Source organism: Rhinolophus ferrumequinum, chromosome 12, assembly GCF_004115265.2.
Source record: "Rhinolophus ferrumequinum isolate MPI-CBG mRhiFer1 chromosome 12, mRhiFer1_v1.p, whole genome shotgun sequence".
NCBI lineage: Eukaryota > Metazoa > Chordata > Mammalia > Chiroptera > Rhinolophidae > Rhinolophus > Rhinolophus ferrumequinum.
In genome coordinates, this window is record NC_046295.1 from 35,527,703 (window position 1) to 35,545,088 (window position 17,386).

General features: G+C 42.7%; 1 protein-coding gene across 1 annotated transcript in view; it reads left to right on the top strand.

Annotated features, from left to right (window-relative positions):
- The window catches only part of PGM5 (phosphoglucomutase 5), a 177,080-nt gene that overhangs the window by 159,286 nt on the left and 408 nt on the right, over positions 1-17,386 (top strand). The window lies entirely within an intron of this gene.

Genomic DNA, 17,386 nt, shown 5'->3' on the forward strand with positions numbered 1-17,386 from the left:
AGCTAAGATGCTTTGATGATTTACTGAGATTTCCCAGCTGTCATTTAATACTGTCTTGACCACGTGGGCATTTCTATACTGGGGAATCAAACTGCTGCCCCCAACTCATATTAGCATAGTATATTTCATTCTAATATTGCTTAGAATTCGCAGTCATTATGAATTCACTGTCTTTTTAACGGAGAAGATTCAATAAAAAGTTTAGAAGCAGATACGATAGAAGCAGATACTGTTTCTATCAGCATTTTAAACTCTTGCTATGCAAAGGATTTCCTTGGACCAGCAACCTCAGCATCATGTGGTTGTTTCTTAGAAATGCAGAATCTCAGTCCCCACCCCAGGCCAGCTGAACCAGATCTTGCATTTTAACAAGATCTCCAGGCGACCTGTGTGCACATTCAAATTTGAGAATTCCTGCTATGACAATATTTGGGATCCTCATTTCTATCTGTGCTTAGCAGGATTGACTTTCCCTCCAGACGCAAAGGATTTCCTTGGACCAGCAACCTCAGCATCATGTGGTTGTTTCTTAGAAATGCAGAATCTCAGTCCCCACCCCAGGCCAGCTGAACCAGATCTTGCATTTTAACAAGATCTCCAGGCGACCTGTGTGCACATTCAAATTTGAGAATTCCTGCTATGACAATATTTGGGATCCTCATTTCTATCTGTGCTTAGCAGGATTGACTTTCCCTCCAGACCAGAGAAATCCCTCTAATGCCCAAGTGTTGGGAGGTATTTTTTTTTATAGAGGTAACTGGCCTCTGCTGTCCACCCTCCTTCTGGAAAATTACAAGAAGCACGGAAAATAACCCACACAAATGTCCCCAGACCTTTAAAGACTTGTTTCTGTTTCTCAGAACAATTAACAAAAAGAGAAACAAGCAGAGCAGTTTCACTTTGCATCTCCATAGAAACCCTACCTTGGCATGAACTCGGCAGTATTAGACTGTTTTCTTCACACAACCGTACTCGTCAAACCGAGAGATTCAAAATAACCCAGGGATGAAGTAGAGAAAGTTCTAATTTGATTTTCCCAAGGTAGGAAGCCTTGCTAAAATTGTGGGTGGGCAGCCTAGCACTACTTCAATTATTAGGTGAAGGTTAATAATATACTTAAAATACTTAAGGGTTATATGGCAGTTGTGTCTTAAAGGCAAAGTCCACAAAAGAACCTGTTCTTCTGTCAAAAGTGGAAGGAACTCTCAGTCCCTGCACTCATAAAAATGTAACCAGCCATAAATTTCACAAGAGTCTTTATATTGAGGGGAAGCATCTCTCTTTGAGTAGAGGGCCCGTTTTTATCTGTGTAGTGCCTGGTGTTAACGATTCTCCTGCTGCATGGCCTCCACCAAATGACGCAGGCAGCCCTCTTCCCACTTGGCTTCTGCCACTGGCTCTCAGTGTGGCAGTTTTTGTGAGCTACTTTAGAAACTGAGACGCCCTTGAGGAATGTGTTGCAAGTGCAGTGACATCTGTTCCTTCTGTTTTCGGCATTGTCTTACCCAACTGCAGTCTGATTGTATTGTCTCTGGCTGGACAGATGAGCCCCATGGCACATAAACAAAAAGGAAAGCCGGCTTTCCTGAGGCTGAGAGCATCTCACTGACGCAGAGAGTCCGTGCTTCTGACTGGAGTGGCTCCAGGTGTCTTTCATTCAAAAAACTGAAAACACTTCTGATAGTCTTAATCTTGTTTTAATCTGATCTTCCATCAGAAAAGATAATATAAACTTCATTTTACGGGCAAGGAAGCAGAAGCCAGAAGGGTTGTTTTCTATCTACCAAAGGTCAGCCTGTTGGGGCTAGAATATTGGTCCACTCTCTTCCACCCTACTCTTCTAGCAAGTCAGGCTGCCTGCTTCAATAGTAATAATGATAATAGTAATAATATTCATTAGCATGTCTCACATGCCTACATGTATATGGGCTGGGCAGAAAGCTACATGTTTCGTATGTATTATATCTAGTTCTCATCACAACCCAAGGTGATAGGTTCTCATCCATCCATGTTTTATAAATGAGGAACCTTTGGCCCTGTGAATTGGAATAACCTACTGTTTCTAAGTAGTATAGGTGGTATTTGAACCTAGACTGTAGCCCCAGAGCCCATGGTCTTATCTGGGGTGCTATATGGTGTAATATCAAAACATGTGGGGACAAGCACCTACCTATGAAAAAGAGTAGTCAGGGTGCCCACCTCAGTCTGGCATACCATGACAGCACCCCGGCCCATCCTCTACGACTGTTCGTAGATGCAATTCTTAAGCCCCACAATTCCAGAGTAGCGGGAAGTCTGGTCTGTCTGTCAGACTTCCCACCCCGTTTATGTTCTCAAATCCTTTCTAAAGGGCTGTTGCTCTCTTACAGGCTTGTACCCCTGGAGGTGGAGAATGCCTGGATGCCACCTGTAACCATTTAGATCATTTGGGCTGTTGGGTGGCAGTTTGGGGAAGTGCGGAGACACTGTTAACTTCTCCCCTGGAAAAGCAGTGTGAGCACCTGGGGCTGGGACTCCACCTCCTGGCCACTGAAGACCCCTGCCTAGGCTTGACAGTTCCTCAAGGTGACAGGAAAGAACCCATCCTCTCAGGGCTTCACTCAGCCAGGAGTTCTCCTGGCCAGAATGGGTCAGGGTCTCAGCCTCTCTGCTCTGTGGCTTCCTTCCCACCGCTGCTTTGCCAGGCTGCAGTGTATCCCTGGGAGGGCTGCATTGAGAGGTGATAGTTCCTGGATTATAATTTGTGTCTTAGCTGTGGTCACCTCAGTCCATGCTGAGAATTAGAATCTCAGGAAATGGGGGTTTTGAAGGATCTCAGTTCCTTCACTCCCTGAAAGTGTTCCGTGCTCCTCTTGCAAACCTGACCGGCCTCCCTCACAGCCATCAAGCTCCTCATAGAGAGAATCTACTTCAGAAAAAGAGAAAATTTAAATTAGAAAGTTCTAGATTGCTGGATATACCATTATCCTGGTGTAATGTATACTCATTAATGTTGAGATCATTTCTCTTCTACTACATAATTGCTAGTTCAGTCGTAGCAAATTCAGATGTTCGCCATCTAGGCAGCAAATCCTAGACTGGGGCTAGTTTAAGACTAGAGAGCATGGTGGGAAGTACTGGTGACACTCAGCTCTCTCCAGTTAATTGCCTTATTAATAGGAACCTGAGGTTGCCAGTTTTTCTGGATTTTCATATGAAATTTGATTTTCATATAAAAATTGATTTTTAAGTATTGGCAGGAAAATGAATACCAAAAAGAAAAACCCAACCCTGTGTATAGGTGACAGGCGTCAGGTCTAGGAAGAGAACCTGGCCTATTACCACCTGCCTCTGCCACCCAAAGCACAAACCAAAGGAGGCAGCTAAGAGGCAGAGCCGTGTGGCAGATTCATGTGACTGAAGGAAAAATGGTTAGAGTGAAGAACTCACCAAAGACAGAGATCCGAGCACAACAGCCCCTGTTCTAGATTGTAAACTTGATGGGAACCATTCCAAAGGTGGTGTATAGACTGTAATCCAGAGGGGTAGAAATCTATGCCTCTGAACTACCTGCTCCATCAGGAGTCTCACAGAAGGAGATGAAGGAAGCTAACAGTATCCTAGGTCTCTAGTTATTTCTATTAGTAATTTTAAAAAAATGGCCAGCAAACAAGAAGAAATTACACAGCACTTGAAGAAACAAAGCAATGTACACCCAAATCAATACAAAATAAAGGGTAAGAAACGTGAACGATACAGTTGAGGTCTAACATAATTTAATTGGCATCTCAAAAGGAGAGGAGAGAGGCACTGGGGTGTAAGTGAAACTTGAAAAGATAATAGTTTTTCCCAGACAATAGGATTTCCCAGAACCAATAAAGGAAATCCATCCACTGGTTCTAGAAGCCCAAGCAGGATAGATAAAAATAAATTCACATCTAGACATATCAGACTAAAACTGCAGAAAATCGAAAACAATACAAAAAAAACAAAACAAAATCAACATCAAAGTTGTTTGATTGACAACTGATTTTTCAACAGCAACAATGAATATCAGAAGACTGAAATAAAATAACTGACAGTTTAGAAACAATCATTCTAAAATGAAAGCAAAATAAAGACATTTTAAAACAAAGCCTGAATGAATGGGCTACCAGCAGACCCACACAAAAAGAGTTCTCAAGTATATTCTTCAGTTAGGAGGAAAATTATCCCACATGGAACCTCAAGGAGTAGAAAGCAAAGAGAAGCTAAACATAGAGGTTGGTTTATATAAGCATTGGCTGTATAAAACATTAATAATAATGTCTTGTGGTGCTGAAAATATTTATCATATTAATATTATAGAGAACTAAAATATACAACCACAGTCTCTACAAGCACTGTGAGAGTAGTCTTAATTAAGGTATGCTAAGATCCCTGCATATGTTGGAGGAAAGTAAAGGCATGGATCATTATTAGACTTTGGTAGGTCAAGGATTCGTGTTGTAACTTCTATGTAACCATCACAACAAAATAGAAGAAAAACGATATAACTTCCAACCTAATAGAGGAAAACAGAATATCTTTAAAAAAATCAATCCAAGAGAAGGAAGAAAAACAGGTGGATCAAATGAAAAGTTTATAAGATGATATAAATACAAATATATTTGTTATTGCTTTAAGTATAGATGAACTAAATGCTCCAGGGAAAAGACAAAGTCTGATTTTAAAAAGAGAAATTATAAGCTCGTTATAAGAGACATATCTTAATACAGAAAATTTGCAAGTTCAAAAAAATGAAAAGAGACATACAAATAGTAACCAACAATCTTACTCTAAGGTGAGAGTAAAGGTGAAAAGTATTGCTACAGACAAAGAGGGACTTCAAAATGATCAAAGTTTTAATTCCCTCAAGAAGACCTAATAATATTAAATTTATAAAACAAAAATTTGACAATACTATACAAAGAAGTAGAGAAATTGGCAACCCCCCTGGAATATGTTAACACCCTTGTTGGCAATTATTAGAACAAATAGATTAAAAAATTAGTAAAGTTAGAGAATATTTGAACAACATAGTAAACATGCCTGACTTAATGGACGTACATGCCACAGGGAACATGTATAAAAATTAATTACATACTGGGGAATGAAATAATACAGAGTATTATCACAAGGGCAAATAAGTTGGAAAGTAATAACAACATGGATTCAGAAAAGTATTTGATAAAATGCTTTTGAAATCATCTATTCATGGTAAAACTTCTGCAGACAGGTATCAACAGGAAGTCCTTTGATCTCATACAGAGTATTGCTAAAAAAACATCTTGGACATTGGCTCTCGGTGCTGACTATGTTACTTGCTAACTAGGGAGAACAATTTGATGAGTTCATTTCTAACTCAAATAGGCTAGGGCTCCAGCAGTACAAGCATCAGCTTGCTACATACTCTGAATGCTTATCTTTCGTGCACTTCTCTGTGATTGCTATATTTCACCATTCTTAAAAAGGGCAGTTTTCAAATAGTGAGCCTGGGAAAGAGAAACCTTTCACAGTAAAGGCATGAGGACAAATATTTCTTAAATTTTCAGAAAAGGAAAACGTTTTCCTCAGTAGAAGGGCAGTCCAGGGTAGTGAGCTACAGCACAGCTCTGCAGTTAAAATCACAGCCCTGCCTGGGTTCAGAGCCCAGCTCGGCCACGTACTAGCTGTGTGTGACTTTGAGCAAGTTATGTGACGCCTCAGATTCCTCATCTGTAAAATGGGAGTAATACCACCTACCGCACAGACTATTATAAAGATGAGCTCAATACGTGATTTTGGAATAGTACTTGGCACATAGCGGGTACTCAGTGTCACCTATTAAAAATTGCTAAAGAAGATTCCAGAACTTCAGAACCTGAGGCACCAACTGGAGGTGAGGGCAAGAGGAGGCATTTCCTCTTCCCAAGCCGGTAAATCATTTCTGTCCTGCTGTGGAGCCAATTCTATTGCCTGTGACCTACATCCAGCCAGGAAACATACCATTTTCTGGCTTCCAAGACTGCTTAGGCAGGAGTGGGAATTAATTTGATATTCATCTGTGTGAGCTGCATTTTTCACAGGCTGAGGCCTCCTAGCAGCCTCCAGGGGCAGAGTCACAAATGCAGGGCTGGGGACGCCGACATATACAGCTGAGGCCCATGCTGTATCTCATTTCGTGTTTACAACAACCCTGTGAAGCAGGAACTACTATTAGTATCCCAATTTCAAAGATTCGGCACAGAAAGATTAAGAACCTTGTTTAGTAAGTGCTGGAAGACGGAATTAAACCCAAGCCTCACTGATGCATGCATTCGACCAACCTACTGGTACATGGTCTCCCATTTCACTTAAACCTTAAATTAACTTCTTTCCCAACCCAATGAGTGGTCAATCAATGTGTCGGCCAAAAGCACTGTTTAGCCTGTACTTTTGCTCTGGTCACCTATTGTTGCTCAACAAATCAACCTCAAAACTTAGTGTCACACGACAACCATGAGGTCAGCGAGCTCATGGACCCTGCAGGTCAGGAGTTTGGACATGGCATAGGGGGATGGCTTGTCCCTGCTCCATGATGTGTGGGGTCTCCGATTGGAAAACCAGAAAGACTGGGAATAGCTCAATAGCCAGGAACTGGAATCTTCCGGAGGCCTCTTCACCTCTTGATCTGGGAATAACCGGACTTCTTACATGGAGGGTTGCTCAGGGCAGCATGGGGAAGCTTCAAGGCCTTCGGTGATGCAGGCTCAGAAATCCCAGCACTTTTGCCAAACTTTATGGGTTGAACAAGCCTCCAGGTTTCAAGGGAAGAGAGACTAGATCCTACCTCTTCATAGGAGGAATGCCAAAGAATTTACAGCCATGTTTTAAAACTGCTACATCATTCTTATCTTTTTAATTGGCTTCAGAATATCCAATATGATAAAGATGGCTTCATGCCTAAAAGCAAAGTATGGTTCAGCAGCATAGAGTTTCCAAGACATTTTCTGATTCAGAAAATGTTTTTTTGATACAACAGTTCCCACTTCCTAGTAGTGAATGGTGTTTTCATCAGTCAGGATGGGCTAGATAATGCCATGGTAACCCACAACCTAAAATTTCAGCAGCTTAAAACCACCACTGAAAATAAGGTTTATTTCTAATTAATATTATATATTCGCCACACCTTGACTGGGGAGTCTCTTCCATGTTGTTCGAACCCTAAGGTCTAGGTGTATGGAACAGGCACTGGAACGTTGCTGGTTACTATAAGGAGGAGAAGAGCTTTGACTGAAGGTGGCCACGTGTCTTCTACTACAGCCAGAGGGCCCACCTGACAACAGGGGACCTGGAAGCTCAGCTTTCGTGTCAGAGGAGCATTGGTATAGAGGTATCGGTATGTGACACTAATGACTACCGCAGTGATCGAGTAATGCCATGCAAGAAAGGGAGCGTCCATTTATTATTTTGAGTAGTCTTCCTGAGCCCAACCCTATGAGAGCTTTGCAACCAAATATTTGCAACTAATCTTTTGGAAGTGTCTTTTGGAATCTTTTGGAACTAATCTTTTGGAAAGTCAGCTAGTTTGGAGGAATGGGAGCCAGTAAATTCTTCAGATTCTATTACACAAACCAAATTCAAAACTCCAGTGGACACCACCCATTGGAGGAGCAACAGGAAGGCTGACTAGGGTTCTAAGCTTGGTTTCACGATCCTGACATGTGCCTTGAGGAGAAACCCATGACTGCCTATGTCTAAGAATCAGCGGTCTCCAGGGATCCCCCCTAGTCCTGGTAGATGTTCCATATTGGGCCCCAGGTTGTGTGGCCATAAAACCCAGGTGCTCTTCTACGGTAGAGAGGGTGTAAGAGGACAGCTTGACTCGCAGTCAGTTTTCTGTGCTACATCCATAGGTCTCTTCCTGTCAATGTGAAGCCACACTCAGCAGCAGCCCAGCGGGTGTCCATCACGCTCCCACCAAAACACCCACCTCCCACCACCTCACACACAGTGGCCAGCTTCCTGTGACAAGGCATGGGCTCAAGAATTCAAATGACAGGCAGAGGACTCACCGGTGTGAATAGGGTAGCAGAGCATGGAAAAAATAGGAAGTTGTTGGTTAGAACTGGTATGCCATCTAAAAGCATTCGATTCATATTTTAAAAAATGTGTATTAGTTTTGTGCCAACAAAAAGGAGAGATCCTGGAGTGGATCTGGTGGTCGTGGATGTCCAATCTGCATGCCCCGTTCTAGCCTTGTGGGTTGCACAGAAGGTGCTCCAGTGCTAGTTCAGTTTCATCACTGGTTTGGATGACAGTGATGCTTAGGCACCCCCACCCCTGCGTGTCTGGCCCTGTTCCGAACGTTTCCTGTTCATTAGCTCATTTAATCCTCACAACAGCTTCCTATTTCCTGTAAGGAGAATTAAGGCCTTGGGAGATTAAGTAGCTTACCCAAGTTTGCACAGCTCACAGGGTCGAGCAGGGAGTTTCGCTTCGGAGTCCAGGCTCATAACCACTCTCCTCTACAGCCACCTCTAGAGTAAGGAGCACAATACTTTCTAAGAGTGCTTTCCAGACTGGGGTATGCATCAGAATCACTCTGGGAATTTGTTAGAGCTACACTTTCCCAGCCTGGTCCCTAGATTCACTGAAACAGCATCTCCATGAAGGGATCCCACAGCGTATACCCTGGTGATTCTTACCTGGTCCGTCCTCAAGCAGCAGTCTGCTGGCCAATCATTGGAAGACTCCTGTTGATACTTTTAACTCATGTCTAAGGACAAGCCTTCCTGGGATCCCTATGCAGAAAACCAAGCTGAATCACATTATTATTTCAACCATAGGAACCCAATTTTTAAAAAAACGACAGGACTGATAACCTAGACCGTGGCTTCAGATGTAGTTAGGGAACAGAGGGAAAAAGAGGTGGCAGATGGTTCCAAGGAGAGTCCTTTGAAGAGACAGTGGTCATTTTGTTTTCTTAACCTCTGTGTTCAACCTTACAGTTACGTTTCTGCTAACAATTTTGTAATTGGCAGTAGAAGAGTGGGCAACTCTAGTTTCCCTCTAAACTGGCAAGTGTATTATACATGAAGGAAACTTTTGAAGTCTGTTGGGGATATTTCCAAAAGAGAAACGTGAAGACGTGATAGGGACATCTGAGGCAGGTAGGTGTGAATTGTGACGATCTGAACCAATGAATCATGTCCTATCCTTTCACAATGTTTTTGGTGGCAGGTGTGGAGATAGAAACAGTATCGAGAGGTAAGAGGAAAAGGGAGAGTGATCAGGGCAACAGTCTCTGAAATTTGAGCTGTAAATGCTTCTCTTGCAGGTCAGCTTGTGTTTGAGCAAAGGGACAATGAAAAGGCACCCAGACTCTGCCTCTTGCCATTCAACTGTGCCCGCAGACGCTGGCCAGCATGGGGGTGTCTCCCCTTCCGCCCTCCCCACACCATACTACCATACTTCCAAGTGTGGAGCCAAGTGGAGCTCACGTTTTGGATCTATAGGAAACTTGGTTTCATGAGTCTTCCCTGTTCTTTTGGATTTGCAACCTAAGTGCTGTCTTTTGCCCCCTAAAATCTTAAATCACTTGCAAAGGTAGGGTGTGGGGTAGAGAAGGAGGCAAGCCGGCATGGTCAATGTGGTGTCTGTTCGGCTTGTCACTAGTTCCCAAAACGCTGGTTTAGTTCTTGCTTTGATTGAACTTTTGGGAGAGTATTTCATCTGTTTATACCTTGGAATGGCTTCCTCCCCGCCCCCAGAGAGCTTTTGTGGAACTCTTTATTTTTTAGATATTGGTAAGATAGATGGGTTCCCTCGGTATTGAGCTCAGAATTCAGATTTATCTGTAGTCCGTATTCATATTCTGTATTTTGATAAATTTTAGGTCCATTTCGGATCAAGATAAACAGGTAGATTTATTACATGAAAAGGGGATTAAAATTAGGGCCACGGTTTTATGTATTGTACTAAAGAGCACAATGTTTGCCGTGCTTAGCAGTCTCGCTTAATTTTTGTTAGAAAAATGTGTTGGATTTGCTTTTGTTTTCAGGAATAATTTTGCTTCTGTATGCTTTCCAAATGTATGTAAAAATAGCTAGTCATCTTAGTTACCTAAACTCCGGCTACTGTAAACAGGGCAGCATCTAGCCTATGGGGCACCTTTGTACAATTTCAGAAAGGTGCCCTCAGTGGGAACGCACAGGCCGGTGAGCCGGTGGATGGCCTCTGTGTGAGAAGACAAAGGCACCCCTTCCTCTGGGAAGATGCAGCCCCAAGCCAGGTTGAGAGCTGGCGATAGATTTCAACCCCCACTTACCCCCGCGGGCAGGGCCTCTTATAAAGTGGCCCTGACAGTTACAGATCCCTGTGCTTGGCTCTCTGTGTTACATTGTGGGAGCGTTTGGGGATTTGAAGGGCAGTGTAATCAGAAACTTTCTCCAACACGGAGCTGTGTTTGAAACAAAGCCAGAAGATGACTTCATTCAAAATTGTAACAGGTATGAATTGCTCCATGACTCCTGGGACATAAGAATGTCCCATTTCTGTACTGTATGGATCAAACTATCTCTCACTTGGCCACCCCTGTCTGAATTGGCAAGAAGCTCAGTCGTGGCCATTTGGAGCTCTCTCCCTTTTCCAGATTATCTAAGGCAGCTCAGAGGGGATGGAGTTGGGAAAGGCTGCGTGCTGTCCTGGGGCACAGTGCAGGTCTCTGTGGTTGCCTTCCCCCTGGCACGTTGTCCCCACCATCTGTCTGGAGTACTACCAGTTTAAAGCAAGAATCCGATCAACTGGTTCAAGTTCTACCATAAGCTATATCTCAGTCACTGGCCAGCCTATGGATTGGCTGCCTGTAGATCAGGGACCCACTCCTTGTCCAATCAGCTATGGCCAAGGGGTGAGATCATGTGATACAAACAAGGCAAGCAAATGTTTCACTGGAGCAAAGAATGTGACAGGCACAGTAATGGGGCATGCCTTAGAGCAATGCTTCTCAACGTGTGGCCCTTGGACCAGCAGCAGCGTCACCTGGAACTTGTTAGAAATGCCGATTCTTGGGCCGCACCCCAGACCTCCTGAATGAGGGGCTCCAGGGGTGCGGACCAGCAGCACTGTATGTCTCAAACTCAAGTTTGAGAACCACTGCCTTAGACTAAGCAAACAACACATGGACTAAAAACAATTGTTTGAATGAAATCATGAGAGAAAGTCTGGTAGTTCAGCTTTAACCAAAGTAGGAGTATTGATGCAAGTTACCCCTAAGGGTAACTTAATCTGTAATCTGTAATACAGGGGTCATCTGTATTCTCTGGATTATTGTACCTGCTCCGAACCATGAACTGGGATAAGCACTGTCATCCCCACCCTTCTCACAGGAGACTTCTCTGAACCTTCTAATGCACAGTCCTCATTGAGACCAGCCCAAGCTGGCTCCCTCCTCAGTCTGACAAATCTTGCTTAATAAGTGATTGTGTCTCTGGTTAGGGTTTTACTTTTCTTCAAAAAACCAGTTAACTATTTACTTTGAGTCTTGTGACAGTCAGCTCCTTTACACCTCACTTGTCTATTGCTGGTCAGAATAAGAAGTTCAGTTTGTTAGGGGTTTGTTTATATGGCTCTAATTTACATGAACATGGATCAAAACAACAACCACATAAAGCAAGAGAGACGATGGGAAAGGAAGTGAAAGCAGAAAACTTCTCTGTCCTTCCAGGAGGTATGAACAGGTTAAAATCTAACATAGGGCTGGGATTAGGGTGAGGTTAGCAGGGTGCAAAATTTAAGGAGGTGCCAAAAAACTCAGTAATCGAGACAAATAAAATATTGTAATACAGTATTTCCAAAAATCCAAATCCGTGGGAAAAGTCCATGATAAAGAAAGTGTCAAAATTTTAAATAGAGGCAGTTCCCTCTTCAGCCTGCTCATTAGCTTCCGATGACAGCAGAATCTCCTGAACCCACCGAGGTGGAGGAGGGGCACTGGGGCCGCAGTGTGAGTTCTGTCGAATGGACACGTGGCCGACTTGGTTTGCTGAAGGATGACCACTCACGGTTTCCTGCAGTTGAGTGTAGAAAAGCTGTGTCAAGCGTTCTGACAAGTAATGAAATTAGGGAAAAAAAGATGCTATATTCCTAATTGGTTAAAGTCTCTATTTGCTTATTTCCTTTATTCTCAAAGAATCATCTTGGAACATCTCATACATTCACATAACCAGGAATGCTCTTCTCCCTACCTTGCACCTGTTGTTGGTCAGTGGGGCAGGCTGGTGAGTCCTATCCGACCCCTCGTCTGATGGGACTTGTCTGGTACAGTGGGATGATGACCCTAGCATTTCTCCTTCCCCGCCCCCGGCCCCTTAGGCTCATGTGTCTGCTGCTTTTCTTTATCACTCGTAGTCTCATAATAAGAACTATGGGATAGAAAGAACAGTAGAGGGGGATGCTTATGTTATCCCAGCAAAGCCACCAGACGTGTGGTCCTGGACCAATTCTGTCTCCTCTCTGAGCTGGGTTCCTCATCTGTGACATGAAAGAATCCCACTAGACCATCCCATGTTCCTCTCTGCTTCTCAAGCTCTGTTCTTCCAGTTCCACCTCAGAAATGTTGTAGCCACAGGCTTCTCATTTTTAACCTCTCTTCTCACCACTCCTCATTCTGAGGGCCTTTCTGATGCCCGAGGAGGGAGAACCCTCTCTCTGTTTTCCATGATACATGGTTGACAATATGAGAGAAGTGTCTGGGATTCACATGTATCAAACCTGTGATTTCTGAAGAAAACCATGACAGTGAATCCGACACTACTGTCTTTTCCACTCACCCAGAGTGCCCTTCATCAATGGCCACAGAAGAATCTGTCTGCCTCATCATTTTCTTTTCGTCAAACTGATACAGCATTCATTTATTCCACCAATATTTATCGAATACCTTCTAAGTAGCAGGTCCTTTTCTAAGCTCTAATTTAGAGAAAGTTCCTGCCCTCATTCTAGCAAGTGTGTGTGTGTGTGTGTGTATTCCTGACTATATTTGTATACATATATACTAGAGATGAATTTATTTATTTAATATCTAATCAATTTATTTAGAGATATGCAATAGCAAAAGACAATGGCAATTAACAGAATGTGCTAATGACAGAAAGTAAAGGTGGTTAAGACTAAACTATATACATTGATAACAATATCATATCAAAGGAGTACACATACATATAAGTTTAAGAGATCCCAGCATGTTTACTATTGATCAAAAATCACTTGGCTAAATACAAAAATAACATCAGTAAGGAGTATCCAAAAGCAGTAATAGCTTTATAGGATAGTAACTATTACAGTAGATGCCAAAAGCTCACCAAACCAGGAACGGCACTGGAAAAGTCATAAATGAAAACCTTGCCAGGTCTGTAGCTGAGAGAAAGTCAGTGGTCTCCCACACTGCTGCTTGCTAGTTCCCAGAATGCTGCTACCGTTGTTGTTGTTGGAAGTTAGGAAGTCTTCTGATACCGCAAGCTGCAAGCTACATACAAGTTCCCAAAGATGCTAGAATGATGACAATTCACCAACAAAAGAAGTCTCTACTGTCCATTGAGGCAAGTTCCAATCTCTTACTCTGAAACAATCCAATCCTGAAAAGCAGTCCTAAAACAGCAAATCTTTTGAATAGCAATCTCTTGAAATGGCAGTCAATCAATATCCAATCCACCTGAGGTCTGTCTTTATATATCTCTTTAGATGCACCCTAGAGCCAAGTTTCTTTTGTTTTGTTTTTTTCCCTGCCTCCCCTCTCAAGGAATAGCCAGTTCTGGGAGGGTCTGGCAGTAAGCAACAAGGCCTTGTGATGTGCCTGTTACATCATCCTGATACAAGTTTAGCTACTTCTCCAATTCATCTGCTGATGCGGGCAAAACAGGTAGAAAGCAACATCATCTCATATCTCCCCTGCCGGGAATGAGACAGAAGGAGGAATTGCAACCTCATCTCATGTCTTCCCTGCCCAGGAGAATGAGACCAAAGGGGAAATTTACTCAATCCCTGATCACAGCACAGAAATCACCTCATGTGCAGGAACAGACAAAAGCTAGTAGACAGAAGTTAACACCAGCCGATGAAGGCAACTTTTCCTCAACATCTACCCTTCAGGTGCCAAAAATGTATACAAGTGGATACTTTGGTCAATGTTGCTCAAGCAGTAGTTCGTGGTAATCAGAAGTGTCTGGATGCTGATGGTAACCACTCTGAGCACCTCTTGTAATTGCGGAAGTCAAACGTGACTTGTATTCATCTTTTGTTATTGGTATACATTGAGTATCACAATTTTAATAGTTTTCTTTTCTTAAAACATGTATACATGTTTTTGGCAAGAAAAAATACTTTATGAACCTTAAATTAATGATGCCCTGCAGCTTTCATTCCATAAGGCTGACAAAAATTCAATCATGGGCATTTTTAAGGACCTCTCCCAGAACTCCTTAGGGTCCCACAAATATCTAAAGACTTTCTGGGTCCCTGACAAATGGGTGAATGGACCTCAGTAGTGTTCAGTCCAGGGGATAATCACCAGTATCTTTCTTCCCAAACCCTCACAGTCACTTGAGGGCAGATGGCGCCACAGCTTTTGTGCCAGGTTGGCCTGACGCTCTTTGCTCTGGGTGGGAGTCTCCATGTTCAAGGTCTTCTTCCTATGGAGTTTCCAAAACTGTGTTTCCTTCCCTTCCATTTGCATATTACCGTTGAAGCCTTCTTCTCTGACAAGATCAGGACAAGGGACAAGTACTTGGTTTATTAATCCAGAAAGAGAGTTAGACGAGGTCATTAAGTGCATCCATGTGTTGACCATTAATTTTTAGGATGAAACATTAAACGTATGCTCACTTGTCAATCTTGAATTTTGGTCTAAAACCTTTTCTTTGAATATCAACATACCATTTGGCGTTGTGATTATCTTTCTTCAAAAGATTCCCACTCATGATTCATCATATATAATGTTCATCTTTAATTTCTTTATAGTCAGTGGGAACTTAGAGACTTGTGACACAATCTGAGGAAAGAATTTTCATTACGTTTAAAAATCCCTCCCCAATATTTTATAGTATCTCACATCTAATTTGACAAGATTAGCTAATCACCATTCCCTAATTCTTTCCAAAACATGCAACTTAATTTTCATAGAAAGAATTCCTCCTATTTATGCTTGCATTTCACTGGTTTACCTATAATTTAATGATTGCATAGTCTCAATGACAAGGACAACAGGCATGAACATATTTAGGAACAAACTTCACTGACTCCTGGTAAGCACGTAACTCAGCTGCTGGCGGCAGAAGTGGTGAGCATGTCAGCGAGGGATGTATTGGTCGCAGGCATCCAATGTGCTGTGGACATCAATCGGGATGTTTTACAGAAGAAAGGGAAAGCATAGGTGCACCTGCAGACTTCAGGGGAGATCAGGAAAGAGAGCGTCTGCAGTATGTACAGTGTCACTTATTACTCCCCGACCCTCTTGCCAATAGGTACCACCACTTAAAGATACGGACTGGAAAATCCTTCATCTTGGGACTGGCAATGATATGAGACAAATATGTTTTAATTTTTCATTGCTTGAAGTTTCAAATTCATTTTCACTGTATTCTCTTAAATTGATAGGATATTTTAAATGTATCTTTACCTGCTCTCTAGGACCTCAGTTAAAGTGATTGCTTTTAACTTCACTCCTTTTCTCTGTCCTTGTTGAACCTCTTTGATAGGTATTGATGAACAGTTATAGAGCCCAAAAAAGGGGGGAAAGGGAGGAGAAGGAAAAAGGGAGGAGGAGACAGCAGAAGATTAATGAAAGTGAATAATCTGATTTCTATACAAAGTGGGTGCTTGGCTCCTAAAGAGTCCAGATGCCCCTATATGGGCATCATGTAGACTATGTGGGGGGAAAATGTGCTGGTCGGAGATTTTTCTGGGCACCAGTTGGGTTATTAAAAGGAAAAGAACCACTCTGTTTCTGTATGTCAAGTTTATGGATGTGGAAGCAGAGGAAAGCTCTAGGAAATGGCTACAGTTAGTAAATGGCTCTAGGTTTTCATCTCTCTCCTAGTGTCCAAGATCCTGTGTGAGCTTTTCCCATCTGCACAGCTTCAGAGAGTAAGATAATTTAATACATTTAGCCATAAATGCGTTTACTGGATTTGTTGCTAGAGCAAGCTTTCCAAAGCATAGCTCTCACAGAGTCACCTTTCCCCCCTTGCCTAAGGAATTAAGTCCTTACGCTTCACTCTGGCATTTAGGTCCCTCCAAACAAGGCTTGCTCAGTTTTTGTTCAGGACTGGCCTGTGTCTACGCTCCACTCAGGACACACTGGGCTGCTTGTACCCTGGGCGTTTGCTGGTGCTTTTGTCTGATGAGAAAGCATGTACTCCCTTCATACCCGTACGTGCTAGGAATAGTTGACGGTTGCAAGCGACAGAATCCCCTTCTCCCCTCCAACATTACGGGTTTTACTTTCCTCAGTATGGTATCTTTTTTCTCCTTTTATGCTGGTATTTCCCAATCTTCTTTTCTATCAATATCGCTACATTAGGATTTGTGTTTAAGTGGACTCACTTTGTTTTCACTTAAGTCTATTTATTTCCTATAGAAAGTTTACATCAGTGCACCACATGGAATAGCACGGTATCTCTTGATAAATAAAAAACTCCCTATAAAAATGAATTTAAAAAAAAACCCATACAATGACATCATCTTCTACCCAGGTAAGTCTTACCTGACGCACGCTCTGTCTTGCTTAAAGTGTTAAAGATTGGCAGCACAGTTTCTCCTTGATGAAATTAGGAGGATTGAAGAAGAATGGAAAATAGAGTGACCTTGTCACTGTTTGTAACGTCATGTCCATGTACCACCTAAAACCATCTTGAGTGTTATGTGCTCCACGCTTTGGAAAACAGTGCCTTACTCCTATGAAACAGTAAGTGCTAAAGGGCAAGAAATGACTCTTATTCCTCCTCATGTCCTTCGCTTTTCCAAGAATCTATTCCTTAGGCCTCTAAGCCACCCCACCACTTTCTAGGGGTCACATGAGCCACCGTATTATTTGATGGGAAGAAATGAGCAGTTATTTCTGCAGCACTATCCAGCAGATCGGTCTGTCTGCTCTGACACCTCAAGAGAGTAGATTCTTGAGGCTCACAGTCTCACGATAGAGAATGACTTTTTCCTCAAGTTCACGTGTGTGTATGGGGCCCTGTACCTGTGGGGGAGGTAGGATAGCAGAGGGAGTCTCTGGTGCTTTCTGAACTTCCCTCATTCACAAAGCTCTGGTTCGTGAAGTGCTCCAATGGCCTGGAAGTTGGGTTGTGCGGTTTCCTATCTTAGATCAACGCTTTGTGGCAGATGGATGAGTCTTCGAGATCATCTCCTCCGCCCCCTCCCCTCA